Source organism: Heterocephalus glaber, unplaced genomic scaffold (genome assembly GCF_053883595.1).
Source record: "Heterocephalus glaber isolate CG9 unplaced genomic scaffold, H.glaber_assembly_v1.0 deba00001460, whole genome shotgun sequence".
Lineage (NCBI taxonomy): Eukaryota > Metazoa > Chordata > Mammalia > Rodentia > Bathyergidae > Heterocephalus > Heterocephalus glaber.
In genome coordinates this window covers 4899421-4914529 of record NW_028258307.1, presented here as the reverse complement: position 1 = coordinate 4914529, position 15109 = coordinate 4899421, and the positions used below count along the sequence as shown (strand labels likewise).

At 47.5% G+C, this 15109-nt stretch overlaps 1 long non-coding RNA gene across 3 annotated transcripts; it reads right to left on the bottom strand.

Moving 5' to 3' along the window:
- Window positions 1–2236: 2236 nt before the first annotated feature.
- LOC110349989 (uncharacterized) lies at window positions 2237–9194 on the bottom strand. 3 transcript variants are annotated; one of them, XR_002396227.2, is made up of 5 exons: window positions 8905–9194; window positions 8654–8772; window positions 5208–5298; window positions 3144–3503; window positions 2237–2417 (listed from the first exon to the last, which is right to left on the bottom strand). It is a non-coding gene; the product is annotated as an uncharacterized LOC110349989 (long non-coding RNA). The 3 variants fall into 3 exon arrangements; XR_002396225.2 differs by lacking the exon at window positions 2237–2417 and having other exon boundaries at window positions 2428–3503; XR_002396226.2 differs by lacking the exons at window positions 2237–2417; window positions 5208–5298 and having other exon boundaries at window positions 2428–3503.
- Window positions 9195–15109: the final 5915 nt, after the last annotated feature.

The window sequence follows — 15109 nt, the reverse complement described above, 5'->3', positions numbered from 1 at the left end:
ACTCCAATCCTACCCTCTGACGTTCGCACTCACCAAAATCTCCTCCGCCCAACGCCTCTTATGTAAAAACAGAGCCACAGTTCGGTGCGTAATTATACCCTTCTTTATGCACTCGCAGCAGCTCGAGTAGGTCCCGTCTGGCGGAGTAATTTGGGCTCATTAAGTGCAGGGACCGTCTCTGTGCGAGCCGCGTCCGCATTAGGCTGACTCATTCATTCAGTCATCAGAAATTTCAGTGATCACCGCGTCCTGGGCTTTGTCCTCAATACTGAAATACAGAAGCTGAGGCAGCAGAATCAACAGGGTCCCTGCGTGGCTTCACGATAGAAAGACAATCACATAATCACATAAACCAAGGTGCAATTACACCAGGGAGACGAGGCGGGGAACAAGATAGTTCCTCAAAAAGTTCAGCGTAGATTGTGACCAGCATCGCAAAATGGACCTTCTAGAGTTAGATTTAGAGACAAGTGGTTTCTCCGAACTTCCGCGGGCCTCGACCTTACACCTGTGCAGGTGAGACGGCGACTGGAGGCAGATGTGCCCCTGCAGTCTCCTCAGAGCGAGCTTGGAATAAGGCCTCTTCCTTTGTACCAAAATAAACGGCCTCCTTTGATTTGGTCAGCAAGGAATAAACAAACCGGAGCGCATGGGCCTCAGAACTACCTGTACCATGTGATCCAGCAGTCCCAGCATCAGGCATAGATCTGAGGAAATGAAATCAGCCTGCCGAAGAGACCCTTGCACTCCTGTGTTCATTACAGCACTATTCACAACAACCAAAATGTGGAGGCCACACAAGCACCTGCTGATGGGGGAATGAGTACACAAAGTGTGTGTATCCACAATGGCATATTATTCAGCCTTAAAAAAGAAGGAAATCGTGACTTATGCAGTGATGTAGCTGAACCCTGAGGACATTGCACTAAGCAAAATAAGCCAGGCAGGGCTGGGGATTTAGCTCAGTGGTTCCGGCGCCTGCCTCACAAGTGTAAGGTCCCAAGTTCGATCCCCGGTACCAAAAAAAAAAAAAATAAAAATAAATAAGCCAGGCACATTGGGCCAGGTGAGGCAGCAGCACGGGCCTGTAATCCCCATACTTGGGAGGCTGAGGCAGGAGGATCACAAGTCTGGGGCTATATAGTGGGTTCAAGGCCAGCCTGAACTACACAGGGAGACCCTGTCTCAAGACACCAAGAAACAAATATTCTGGAGGTGGGTGGTGGTTGCACAATAATGTAAGTGTACTTAATACCAGTGAACATGACCTTAAAAATGATTACAGTGGTTTGTTTTATTTTGTTTTGTTTTGTTTTGAAACAGAGTCAGCTGTGCAGTTCATGCTGGCCTTGAACTCACTATGAAGCCCAGGATGGCCTCAGACTTGTGATCCTCCTGCCTCAGCCTCCGAGGGCTGGGATTACAAGCCTGGGCCACCGGGCCAGGCCAAGCAGTAAATTTTGTGTTGTGTATATTTTATCACAATTTAAAATAATTTTAAATAGAAAAAAAAAATGCCCCAGAATAGAGCACTGAAATTCCTGGGGAGGGCGCCATAAATACAAGCAATTACTTTTACAGGGATGACAAGCAGAAAGGCCCCTCCTGCGGGAGCTGGGTTTGAGCGCAGGGGCACAATAAGCAGTGTACGGCGGGACAGCTCCGCCTGCACCAGGGAACTAGGTCCGCAGAGCGCCAGGAAGCCCTCCCGCCCGCACTGCCTCGTCCCTTCCTGCCCTGCTGGGAACAGAATGGGATTTTTAGAGGGACGTTTCCAACCCAATCACTGCGTGGGAAAGGCCTACGTCCAGAGCCGGGGCTGCAGTAAGTGATGCTAAGAGCTTGGCTGCTGGATGCCAAGTCCTGGGTTCAAGTCCCTTCTCTGCCGCTCACTGGAATAAGTTCATTGCTCTAAGAACCAATCATCGCCTCTAAAAATGGCCGTTCTACACCCTTTCTCAAGGTTATGATGAAATGATAAGCCGTGGTGTGAGAAGCCACTACTACTTTATCTTCGTGTTGAAAAGAAAGTTTTGTATTATTTTGTTTGTTTTTGAGACAGGGTCTTGTTATGCGGCTCAGGCTGGCCTTGAACTCACTGTGGAGCTCAGGCTGGTGTCGAATTCTTGGGGATCCTTCTGTCTCAGCCTCCTGAGTGCTGACACTGCAAGCCTGGGCTTGTGGTGGGGGTTTTTGTTTGTTTTTGGAAGAATATCTTTGGTGTATGTCTTGTACCCTGAGTAACTACCCTGAAGATAAAGATACACAGTGTATCAGCTATTGTTATTCTCTTATTAGTTTGTAGTATAATTTTTATTTTTTCATTTTAACAAGTTGAGGCAAAAGAAACACACATACACACCTACAACAGGGATGTGGTTCGGGGCATATGTGAGGCTCTGGTTTGACCCCCAGCACTGAAAAAAAGAAAAGGAAAGAAATCTCAAATAATATCCTGGCTTTATTTAAAATATTGATATTTTTCTCAGCATGGATTTTTTGCATGGACTTTTACTTTTTAACGTGGCCCTGAAATATTACTTACATCTGTACTGAGTCGGGGTGTTTGGGGGATCCCTCCTTTACATTTCACACCAGCTTCACTCCGTCTCCCTTACTCCTGGCGGGGGACTGGACAAGGCAATGTGCGCAAAGCGGGGAGACCCCGGAGGCTTTCCCACCGTGGGCAGACAGCTCGCACGGAAAATTGGGGCTGAGCTTGCGTCTGGCGGTCAGAGCGTTGCTGCCCGTACAGCTGGGTTGTGACACAGCTCGTGAACAGCTGTGAGTCTCTTTCTTTTGCCTCGGGACCCCGTTTTGTCAGGGTCTCACTCTGTAGCCCAGGCTGGCCTGGAGCTCTCCGCAACCCTCCTGCCTCAGCCTCCAAGAGAGCTGGGATCACAGGTGTGCCCCGCCACGAGGCTACACAAGGGTGTAGGAGGCTGATGCTCCGGCTGTCCGCAGGCTCGGGTTGGCAGGTTCGGGAGCCATATGGTGTCTGCCCTGAGTGGCTTGAATTCTCCCTGCGCTGACCCCTCGCCGGCCCACTCGGAAGGCAATGGGCAGACGCCGGGCTGTGGGTGCTGGAGCCGCGGGGCGTTCTCGGGGCCGAGCACCCTGGGCCAGACCATGCTGGTACTCACCGAGCTTGGACTCGGCCTTGGTCCCGTTCTGGTCCCCCGGCGCCCGGAGCGCAGAGCAGGAGAGGGTTATTTTAGCTCAGCGTGCCGTGCCGAGGTTTGGATCCACAGTCGCGGCAGAGGGGCAGGCCCAAAGGAGACCTGCCCGCCTCGGGCCAGACAAGGGGCAGACAGTGAAAGGGAGCAGGGAGGGGCGCCCCTCCTAAGAGCAACAGCTGTGCCCTGTCATCTGGCTGCTTCCAGAGCCCCGCCTGTGCCGACGAGGCCTGGGGACGTCGGGAGGGACCGCGGAGCCTGTGTCTTGGACCGCAAAACCGAGGAGCGCACAGCGCGTTCACTGGAGATCTGCACGTGCCGGTTTCTCTTTTTGGAAAAGGAAACACAGTTATTAAAGATCATTTTTTAGAAGAATGGCTCTGATATTATTAACTCTGACCAAAAGGAATTTAGGGTTCAGAGCTTTCGAAAACACCTCCTCCTTGTGCATCTCTTCTGCGGGGCCAGACTGAGTGGAATGGCCCTGGGGGAGGGGCGACGCGCCTAGGACCGGCGTGTGCTTCCCCGCCGCCCAGGTTTAACTGAGCGCGGCTGGGAGCGGGCGGAAGCCTACTGAAAACAGCTTCGCCACCAGCTCCTCAGCACAGCTCCTCCTCTCGTTCTTTCTTGTAATTTTTATTTTTATTAGTACAGAATGATTACATTCATCCTCTCCTCCCGTGCTCGACCCTTTCTTCTCTGTTCCTTCCCTCTGGGAAAAAGGAAAACACTGCCAACAGCCTGCTGTGCAGGCCCCCGTCGGCCTTTCCCTTTCTTACCCAACTTGGTGCTGAGACAGTACACAGCCTACACCCACCGGGCTCCAGCAGGCTCCAGCAGCTCAGCGGGAGCCTGTCCTCACACACCCCAGCCCCTTTCCCCTCCTCCCCGGCCAGGCTCAGAAGCACTGGCTTCACTTTGGCCCTGGCCCACAATTAGGTCTGGAGGTCACAGGCATCCTGCAAAATGTTGTGAACTTGCCACACCCAAAAGCTATTATAGTTTTAATCTTTTGTTTGAAAGCTCACAGCCTGGCCAGGAGATAGATAGATACAGATATAGATATAAATATCTATATATATATATCCCTGTCATCCCACCCCTCAGGAGGCCAAGACAGGAGGATCACCATGAGTTCAAGGCCAGCCTGGGCTACATAGCAAGACTCTGTCTCAAATAATTAATTAATTAAAATTAAAGGTTAGAAGTTTCATATATACAATAAAGTATTATTCAGCCATGAAGAAGGATAGATTGGAATCAATTGTAGGAAAATGGATAGCTCCTAACAATAATGTTAAGTGACATAAATCATACACAGACAGTTAAATATTCTATAATTTCTCTTATATGAGAAATCCAAAGTATAAACAGCTTGAAGAATAAAATGAAGACATGGTAGGGAACAGGGAAGTAGACTATTGGAAATGGAGAAGAGGGCTGGGGAAAAGGGGAGGGGAGGGGAGGAAAGGGGAAAGAGATACAAATGATTAAAGATACGATGTAGTTATGTATCACAGACATATACTGATTCAGTTGTTCGGGGTTTTTTTAAGAAGGTAAGAAGTTTCGGGTTTTGTATGAACAGCAGCATTAATTCTCCACATTCCAGTTGTGATGTGTGCAGATGAGTGGGCTCCCTGGGGTCTTAATGAACGAAGACAGGTCCGAAGCCAGATCCCCCCGGGCCAGGTGACCTCAGGCACAGAGGGGTCCCGCTGCTTAGCCCTGCTTGGCCCTGCTTCTCCCAAACAGGGAGGAGGCTCCGGCCCTGGGGCTGCAGCAGGTGCAGGGAGCAATGCTAGGCTCCATGACTACTTTCAGGAAGAGGAGTCATCAAGCCTTTGTGGGTCAGTGGCCGAGGGTGTGCGCACGTGCGTGTGTGTGTGTGTGTGTGTGTGTGTGTGTGTGTGTGAGAGAGAGAGAGAGAGAGAGAGAGAGAGAGAGAGACAGAGAGAGGGAGAGAGGGAGGCAAGAAGGGAGTGGAGCATGTGAGAAAAGAGCACCAGCGCGGAGGCAGAAGAATGATACCATTTCTTCTTTTGTTTTGGCCTGGGATGAAAAACACTGTCCTCATCGCTGTTTCCCTCAGTTGAAGAGGCAAGGACACTGCTGGCAGTTTCTGCAAGAGTGGGAGAAACACAGAAGGGGAAATAGCCCCTTGCCTCTCCTGAAGGGAAGACAGCCAGCCTTCAGCCTGCCCCCCCGAACACCTGTCCCCCTTTCCTCCTGTGCATCAGAACCCCAGATTTTATCCGAGTGTGTTACTGCCCAACACAGAGACTTCACCTTCCACCTGCCCTGCAGAGCGGGGCCTTCATCTGTAAGTTAGGGTTTTATTCCACAGAGAGAGGCGTTAGCTGTTCTCATGAGTATCGAGGACGCAAAGAGTAGAAAAGTCTACTTGTCCTGAATGATCCACCTCAGCAGGATGCAATGGAGTGGCTGACAGCCCACATTTTCTTGTTCCTGCCGCCCCTTGATAGGCCTGAGTGAGCGTAGCCCATGGCTAGGATGAGAGGTGCAAGAGCCCTCTGCACTGTCCCTCCCCTAGCACCGCCCTTGTGCTGGGCTTCCTGTCCTTCAGGGTCCTGTGACTCTACAGTGTGTGTCTCTCACTCTTGATGCTCAGCAGTGCACTTCCTAGGTGCAGAGAGGTCAGGGATGGGGTGGAGCAGGCTTCTGTTACTTCTCCTGCTCCTGTCACCCCAAACCCTGCTGGTCCCTATCCATAGTCCAGTCAGCCTTTTTTCAAACGATATGTTTCCATCACCAACAGCAAAAGACTAGGACAAAACCCAAGCCTTCAGTCATCCACAATGGAGAATCCAGATTTTAGAGACAGTTGCTCATCCTTCCCAAAACAGAGTCACCTAGGGCTGGCATGGTCCCAGAAGACACTTGCAGTGTAGGGAACATCCCAGCTGAACTTGGGGGATGATGCACTATCTATCCATAGATACAGAATGTTTGAAAACTGGGGCACATTTCCTGCACTGTGGGCCATCTCTGAGCAAGGCATGCTGCAAAGCAAGGCATGTTAATCCCCCTCTAAGAAATCCATGACAGAATCCAGAACTAGCTGCATTTTATGAAGGTGAAATACAGCAGCACTGACACCAACTTTCCTGAGGTTCAGCTGATTTGGGCTCAGACATTTGGTCCAGGGCACCCACTCCTAAGTGCTGCTCTCAGAGGCTTGCATCTGTGGTTTTGAGGGACCATCCCTGGTCTCACAGCTCCTGCTGGCTCTGGGCCCCAGGTGGCATCAGTCCACTAAGGTGGCTGCCTACAAGAAGAGAGGGGTCAGGAGACATTGACTCTTGACCTTGGACTTCAGTCTCTAGAGCTGTAAGAAAATAAGTATCTGCCAGGTAAGCTGCCTCATCAGTGTTAGACAGCCAGGGCAAATGAATGTACACACATCCTTTTAACTGTGCCCTCCTCCACTGTCTACCCCTACCGCATCTGTCTGGCAGAAGCCTGTGTGGCAGTGCACTTGTGGGCATCTCTTCCCAACTGGCGCTCGGTGCCAGCAGGCAGGTAGCTTAAAACCCACCATGTAGGGACAGTTACACCATGGAAGTTGGCCAACTCTATGAGCCAGAGCTTCTCTCCCAGAAAACCAGATATTCACCATTTCTCAGCACACCACTGCCTTGCAGGTGCCAAGGCGAAGACAGTGGGAAGGAGGGAGTGGTGAGAGAGAAGTTCGGGAAGGGTTTGGCTGTTTCTTTCACTCACTGGCAGCCAGTTGACTGCCAACATCCAGTCTTCATTGTTGGGAGTCATTCTACATAATTTTGGAGGGGGAAATCGTTTCACAATTAAATTATGATTAGGGCTGTCTGAGGCCTCAATAGTCCTATGATGCTCAAGGGCAAGACTACATCAGCTGAAGACTTCCTGGGTCTTTGAGAACCAAGTAGAAAGGTTTCACTTGGAGAGGGACAAATTCCTTATCAGCTTAATGCATCCCATCTCATTCTCCTAATCAATGTAAGCTTCTCATCAATCTAAGATCCCCATCAGCATAAGATCCTCAGCATCACAGGATTATTGCCACCCTTCGGGTCATCTGATACTTCCTCCAATTATAAGATCCTTGTCAGTTTAGGATTACCTCCACCCTCTGAGTCATCTGATACTACCTATGAACCCAATAAATAGTGGCAAGCTCAGGGTGTCTTTGTCTTTGCTGCCCAGAGCAGCACTGATCAGGCCTGAAGCTCAGCTTTTTCTCTAAGTCTGGTTTCCTGTCTTTATTCCTTAATTTACTTTGTGTTGTAGTGGCTCACAGGAGACCAGGACTCACTCAGGGGTTCTGGTAACGTTCCCTTTCCTGTTTCCTACAATTCATCTCCAGTTCTCCAGTTCTCAGCAATACCTGACTGTGTTTAGGGTGAGACTGCTGCCACCAAAGTACTTGCCTCCCCACATGCCCTGGGAGCTGCATATCGGCTTCTGTGTCACTCACAGCCTCAGTGCATTTCTGAGAGCTAGTGCTTTACACACTCCCAAAGAAAACTGAGAACCACAGCCTTTGGCAGTGATATGTGAGCAACAGGGACAGAAGGCACTCAGAAAGGATAAATGAAAAATGCTGGGATGGGGCTGGGGCCATAGCCCAGTGGTAGAGCACATGGTTAGCATGCATAGAGCTCTGGGTTCCATCCTCAGGATCCAGAAAGAAAGAAAGAAAGAAAGAAAGAAAGAAAGAAAGAAAGAAAGAGAGAAGGGGAAATCTCTGGGTGTCCACAAATCATTTTAGCCAAGTTTGAAATCTTAGTTCTCAAAGAATGGAAAAACTGAAAATTTAGAACTTTCAATTGAGTGATAACACAGAAGCTGGAATTTGCAATATTAATTTAAAGGCAGACAATTCACAATGCTGTTTGTACAACTATAAAACCAAGACTAGAGAATGGAGATGTCGCTCAGTGCTACAGCACTGGCCTAGGAGTGAGAGGCCTACATTCCAGCCCCAGCAGCAGGGGGAAAAAAGACAAATGTAAACATTCAGTCCAAACCAAACTACAAAATCAGTTATATTCCAATTAATATTATTGGTTTGGTATGACAGTTTCTGTTCTGATAAATTAACTTGCACATGCTGTGTTTTATAAAGCAAGGCTCTGAAGCCTCAGGCCCAGCACTTTATTTAAACAGGTTTATGTGGTCTGCTGACCGGAAGAGTATACACAGCTCCATCTGCACAATGGTGTTAATCATTTCAAGGCTTTGTTTGCCAGCTCAAGATAATCTGACCACAAGCTTGACCTACATCCTGCCAGGGGGCAGCCTTCAATGCTAACCTAACCTGGTTCATTCATTCTCTGTGAAGCAGTCAGGTTCACTCGAACATCAAGTCAACATTGCAGCATTATTGAAATCTGCACCTAACAAGAATCTAATCCAATTATCACCAGAATTGGCTACAGAAAATTCCTTCACGGCACATTTACTACAACACTCACCCATAATGAACTGTTGCCAAGCTGGTGCGCTGGGGGAAGAGCTCCACACAGAACACGGGCACATTCTGCCAACACGGTCTCCTGGGTAACCAAAGCCTCCCATGCAAGGATTTAACCTCCTGCAGAACAGAAATATCCAGAAGAAAATTAAATCTGCAATAAAAAGGGACAGATCTTTTTCTTGTCATTGTTCCCTAAACAATCAAGCATAATAACTATTTGCATAGCATTTACGTTGTTTTAGGACGTACAAGTCATCTGAAGATGATGAGGGTTAAGGACGACTCAAAGGAGCAGCAACCTAGATCCCCGCATGCGCAGTTCACAGTAGGGTTCACACTCCTATGAGAATCCAGTGCCTCCCAGGCTCCGGCTGTCATGGGGGACAGAGGCCTCTGTCAACACAAAGTTCCTCTTGCTCTCTGCCAGTTCCTAACCAGTTTATGGGCCCAGGGTTGGGGACCACTGGGTTGGGTAACTCGCTAGTAAAATAGGGAGCCAGGATTTGAACACAAGAGCTCTAGCACTCTGACTCTATGGCCACAATCTCAACCACTTACAATATTCAAATCAAGTCCCTTACATAAAGGGGCATAGTATTTACATGTAACCCACACACATCCGCCCGAGTACTTAAGTCAATCTCGAGATTATAATGCCTAAGGCACTGTAAATACTATGTGCTTAGTTGTTACACTGTATTATTTAAGGGATGGCAAGGAAAGAAGTCTTTAATGTTAATACAGGCTCTTTTTTAAAACACATTTTTCTTGAGGCTAGGTCTCATCCAGACTGGTGTGAAACTTGTGATCCTACTGTCTCAGCCTCCCAATGTTCGGGATTATAGATATCAGTCCCCACTTCTGATTTAAACAAGTATTTCTGACCTTGAATTTGGAACCTGTGCCCTTGGAGGGCCGAGGCGTAGAAGAGCACCCAACACATAGGAAGCACCCACTGACAGCTCCCTGCTGCCGCAGCTTGACCTCACTTGCCATGGACTCAGACATGGGTCCTGGTGACCTTTTCGGGTCATTCCCTGTCCCCTAACCCCTACTCCTGACCGCGTGGGACTGACCAGCACCCCTGTCCAGGGGTGAGGTGCCGTGTCAGTCTGGGTCAACATGAATTGCATTCATGTGTTGGTCTCCACCATCAGAGGTGAATTCTGGCCAATCTGTGTCACCCCGTGTCTGGCACAACCTCCAGCAAATCATTTTCAGTAAATTCAGAAAGAAGGAGGGAGAGAAGGAGGGAGGGAGGGCGAGAGGGACAGAGGGAGGGACTCCGCTCTCCAGCCTTTCCAAGTAGGTTTCTATTTTGGTGAGAAGCCAAACCATACAAACAAAGCACCTATCAGAATTCATCAGGATTTAGAGCCGGAGCCAGGAATCACCCTGGTGGTGAAGTGTTTAGACCCAGATTTCCTGGCACCCAGCTGTTGAACCTTTCCCAGCACCCCAGTGGCAACAAGGCTGCTCTGTGACTGGAAAGCTTGGCATTTGCACGCTGGGAGCCAAAAGACGTGGGGCACACAGCAGGTGAAGCAGAGACGCCATCTGCCCATGGAGGTCAGCTGAGGGCCACCAGACCTGTCCTACATGTGCAGCTGGCCATGTCGCCTCTCAGCCACACCTTCAGCGCCTTCATCAAAGCCACCACCGAAGCATCTGCAGAGATGTTTCTCTGGTTATCACTGATTGTTTCTAATCTACCAAAGTCAACTAATAATAAAATGCATGACATTCATGACTTACCAGCCATAAAGCCAAACAATGGAGCAGACCACTTGCTTAATAATTTTATGACAGAATGTACATGTGACCTTGCAGCTTGGTGCTGGTTACATTTCTATTTACATGGAGACGAGGGACAATTAGAACATTTATCTCACTTAGTCACTGGTCACTCCTGCCCCCAACCTTCCCCTCCCTCTTCCCAAAAGAAATGAAAAAAACGTTTTCATTGTAGACCAATATCTGTGAGTGAAAGCAGCTATTTTTAAAAAGTGATGTCATGGGGCCTAGAATGCCACATTGTTCTGGCTTTGGAAAACACCCAATGGGCCTTTGGCTGTTGCTGGTGGGTCCGTGTTAAATGAACACTAATCAACCTCCTCCCCCTCAGCTCAGTGTGGCTACTTATGGTTAGAACTACTATTTGACATCTAGGAAAGCTTCCATACATTTATATTTTTCATACCCTTTAAATAACGTAGGTTTTGGGGCTGGGGATTTAGCTCAGTGGTTCTGGCGCCTGCCTCCCAAGTGCAAGGTCCCAAGTTCAATCTCTGGTACCAAAAATAAATAAATAAATAAAATTTAGGGGCCAGGGACTTAGCTCAGTGGTTTCGCTGCCTGCTGCGCAAGCGCAAGGATCCAAGTTCCATCCCCGGTACCAAAATAAATAAATAAATAAATAATGATGTAGGTTTTCACACACTGCACAGGATATGCATATAACCGTCCTAGTAACGCTTTAGAGGAGTCCAAATTGCCACCTCTTTTAACTCCAACCCAGAAAAATTGCTTTCGTGATATAGGCATTTACTATACAGATGGTCTCCAACTTGGTAACGGTTGAACTTGTGATTTTTCAACTTTATGCTGGTGTAGAATTGAGAGGAATTCGGTAGAAATTGTACTAATCATAGAGCATCTCTATTTATGTATTTAAGCACTGTTTATTTGTTCTACAAAGCCTGAATAAATCCTCAACGCTGAATTGCTTTCTATGAGGTACCCCCTCCCCAGGAATAGAAATAGGAATGGAATAGCTTTTTTGACTTTTTGTAAGAGGAAATAAAAATAATAATCTCCCCCACAAAAAAAATCATGTAGCAACAAATATTTGTGACCTCCCTGTATAGAATGGGAAATTGTCACATTCGCAAACATTGTGAGAATCAGTTGCTCTTTTGTAAGAATAGTATTTTACACGAGAAAAATAAATAAACTTCACATGTAATCTTTTTTTTTTTTTTTTTTTTTTTGGTACCAGGGATCGAACTCGGGTCCTTGCGCTTGCACAGCAGGCGGTGAAACCACTGAGCTAAATCCCCGGCCCCTCCTCACATGTAATCTTAGCTGAGAAAATAATCTCGGTGTCTCTCACATGCCCGAGGCCCAAATGCCGCATTTAACAAGGGGCAAGCCCTCTGTGTTCCTGCGACTCCTGTGATGTGTGTGCTACGGGCATGAACTATGGATGCACTGAATTCATTCTTGGCCCGCAGGAAGCATTGGGTATAGTTATAGCCCAGGTTGAACTTGTCTTTCTGGGCCTCCCTGTGTTACCCTGAGAAGCCTGCTCCCCTCCAGAACCTCCTCCCACTATGTCTTAGTCACTTTCCCATCACTGAGATACAACACCTGACACCCACAATTTAAAGGAGGAGAGTCTTAATTGGTTCATGGTTTTGGGGAATTCAGTTCATGGTTGGCTGGCTCCAAGGCAGAAGCAGCATGGTGGAAGGGCCTGCCGGAGAACAGCTGTTTACCTCATGGCAGCTAGGAAGCAGGGAGAGAAGAGAGAAGCCAGAGAAGGAGACACACCCTTCCGAGTCACACTTCTAGACACACCAGGCCCTACATCCTAAGAGCACATTCAGCCATGAACTCATCACTGAATTAATCTACTAATGAGTTAGCACCCCATGATCCAATCACCTTCTGAAAGCCCTGCCTCTGAGCACAGGAGACTTTGGGGGGATGTTCTAGATCTAAACTATAACAGTCAGCAAATGGAGCCTTTCTGCTCCCAATTCCCTATGGCCCTCCCGAGCCATCAACAGGTTCTAGTTTTTTTAACCCCTGTTACCAGTTCACTTCTTTTCATCTGGTTCCATCCAGTAAGTGTTCTGTTATGGACTGAATGTTTGTATCCCCTCTAAAGTTGGCGTTGAAGTCCTAACCCACCATGTGGCAGTACTGTAAGGTAAGGAAGTGATGGAGATGGAGCCATTCATGAGTGGCATGAACACCCTTGTGAAAGAGACCCCAGGTGGCTCTGTAGCTCTGTTTCTGCCAGACAAAAGCACAGCAAGAAGATGCTCTTTTAAGAAATACATGCCCCAGGGCCGGGGATTGAGCTCAGTGGTTCTGCCGCCTGCCTTGCAAGCACAAAGTCCCAAGTTCGATCCCTGGTACCAAAAGTGAAAGAAATACATGCACCAATAAGTGGACCCTCTCGGGGTATCAAATCTGCTTGTGCCTCGCCCTTGGGATTCCTCGCCTATGAAAAGTACACCTCCGCTCTTCATGAGGTCTCAGTCTGTGGTATTCCATCACAGCAGCCCAAACTCATTATAACTGGTCTCTCTGCCTCTCGCCCTGCCCTTGACTGATCCATTCTTCATGCTGTAGCAAGAGTGATCATCCAAGATGCGAATCGAATCATGTGATTTCCCTGAGGGCCTTGCATTGCCCTCGGGCTGGAGTCCAAGAACCTAATTGGATTGCAAAGCCATTTAGGCTATAAACTTGGCTTTCCTCTCTAGAGTCAACTCCAGCTTCACATTACTTTCAGTTTCCAGAAACTGCTTTTCTTTTTTTTAGCCCAAATGCAGTCTTCTAAATCTCCTTACCTAGCCAACCGTCTGTCTTCTCTGTGTCCTGGATGGCATGCCTTCAGGAAATCTGCCTGACTGCTTCCCCCAGATAGTCTAGTTGATAGCATTCTAGAACCACGAGGACTTAGCAAACTCACAACAGTCACACAGTTTATTTCTGCTTATTTCTCCTCTCCTTTACTCCAGAAAGTCCACCAAGAATGGGTAGATGTACAAGTGAGCCACAAATAAACAGCTGCGCTTTATCCTAAGAGGTCTATGGCACTGTCAGCAATTCTTACAGTAATTGGGTGATGTTTTCCAGCCTCTCCCTGACACACAGTGTGATGAACACGTGGAAAATTGGGAGCACTGAGTTCAAGTCCTGTCCTTGCCATTAAAGTTAACAGCAACTCTAGCTTTGTAGTCCTTCATTGCTTTATTTGCTATTCCAGAATCAGGCACTGTGGAGCAAAAATGGTTGAGAATACTCAACCCTACCATATGGATAGATTATATTTATAGCCAAGAAAAGTAATGTACAGAAAACCAGAAAGGAGGTACAGAGACAGCCTGATTGATTATAGCTCTTGTCTGTCTTGTTTAAACATGGTTTGAATAGCTGACCCCTTTGCGATTGGCTGGGACTCAGCTTGTTAAAAAAGGAGGTTATTGTCTATCTGTTCCTCAAGTTAGCTTCCAGTTCATTACCTACAGAGAAATCTTTGGCCAAAATAAAAATTTATGGAAGCAGTTTTGGGCCAGTCTTCATTCAAATGCCAATACAATTCCAACTCTTCCCTTTTAGGGTTCTTAGTTTGTCCTCTTTCCTGCCTCCACCTCTCTTGCTCCCTTTTCCCCTCCTCCCTTCCTCTCAGTTCTTCTGGGGACACCCAACACCCTCTGTCAGCCTCTCTCTCATGGATCTCAAATGCCCTGGCTCAGAGGGTTGCTGGGATGAGCTCAGAAGAGCCTGGAACTGCTTAGCCAGGACACACAGTCTGAGCTGACGCTGACTCTTGAATGTTGGTTCATTTCCTCACTAGGGACCTTTTTCCCCTAGCATTTCTAAATGCTAGGAAGATTGCACATAGAATTCCTACAATGGTCTATTGCTTTCCAATCATTTCACACACTACATCAGTATCACTGAGAGACCCTCCATGGAAATTTCTCCATCCTTGAGTTATATTTCCCTCCAAGAAGTAATGAACCCCTGAAGATAGGTAAGGATTTGAAGATTTCTACTAAGACAAACACAAAACTTAACAGGAAAGAAATAAGTACTTAAGCATTTAATGTGTCAGGAGTATTACATGTTTCTTTCATTTATTTTCAATAACAACTATGGAGGTGCATCCTATTTTCCTCTATAAATAAGGAAACTAAATTTCAAGGACAGTAAGTAACTTGCCGCTATGGTTTGGATAGTATTTGAATGCATCCCCCAAAAGTTCAGATGCTGGAAGCCTGGTCCCCAGTGTAATGGTATTACGAGACAGGAGATGTTTAAGATGGGGCTGAGAGGAAGCTGATTAGATCAGAGGCATCACCCTCAGAAGGGACTGATGTAGTTCTCGCTAGAGTGGGTTATTATAAAGTGAGGCCACCCACATACTTTGCCTCTTCTGCTGCAGCCATTTCCCTTTCCTCTTCTCAGCTACGGTGTAATGAAGCCAGGGGACCCTCACCAGAATCAGAGCCTTGCTGTTTGGATGTTCCAGCCATCAGAATTGTGAGTACTCAACCTAAAATATTTTGTTTTAAGGGACTAAGACACTTTTCCCAGAAGCAGGTAAGTTGTGGATCTAAATCCAGTTCAGACTTCATATCCCAAGCTTTGTAAGACAGAAAAAGAGTTTAATTCATTCACTCTTAAATTTCTCCATACCAGTCAATCAGAAATC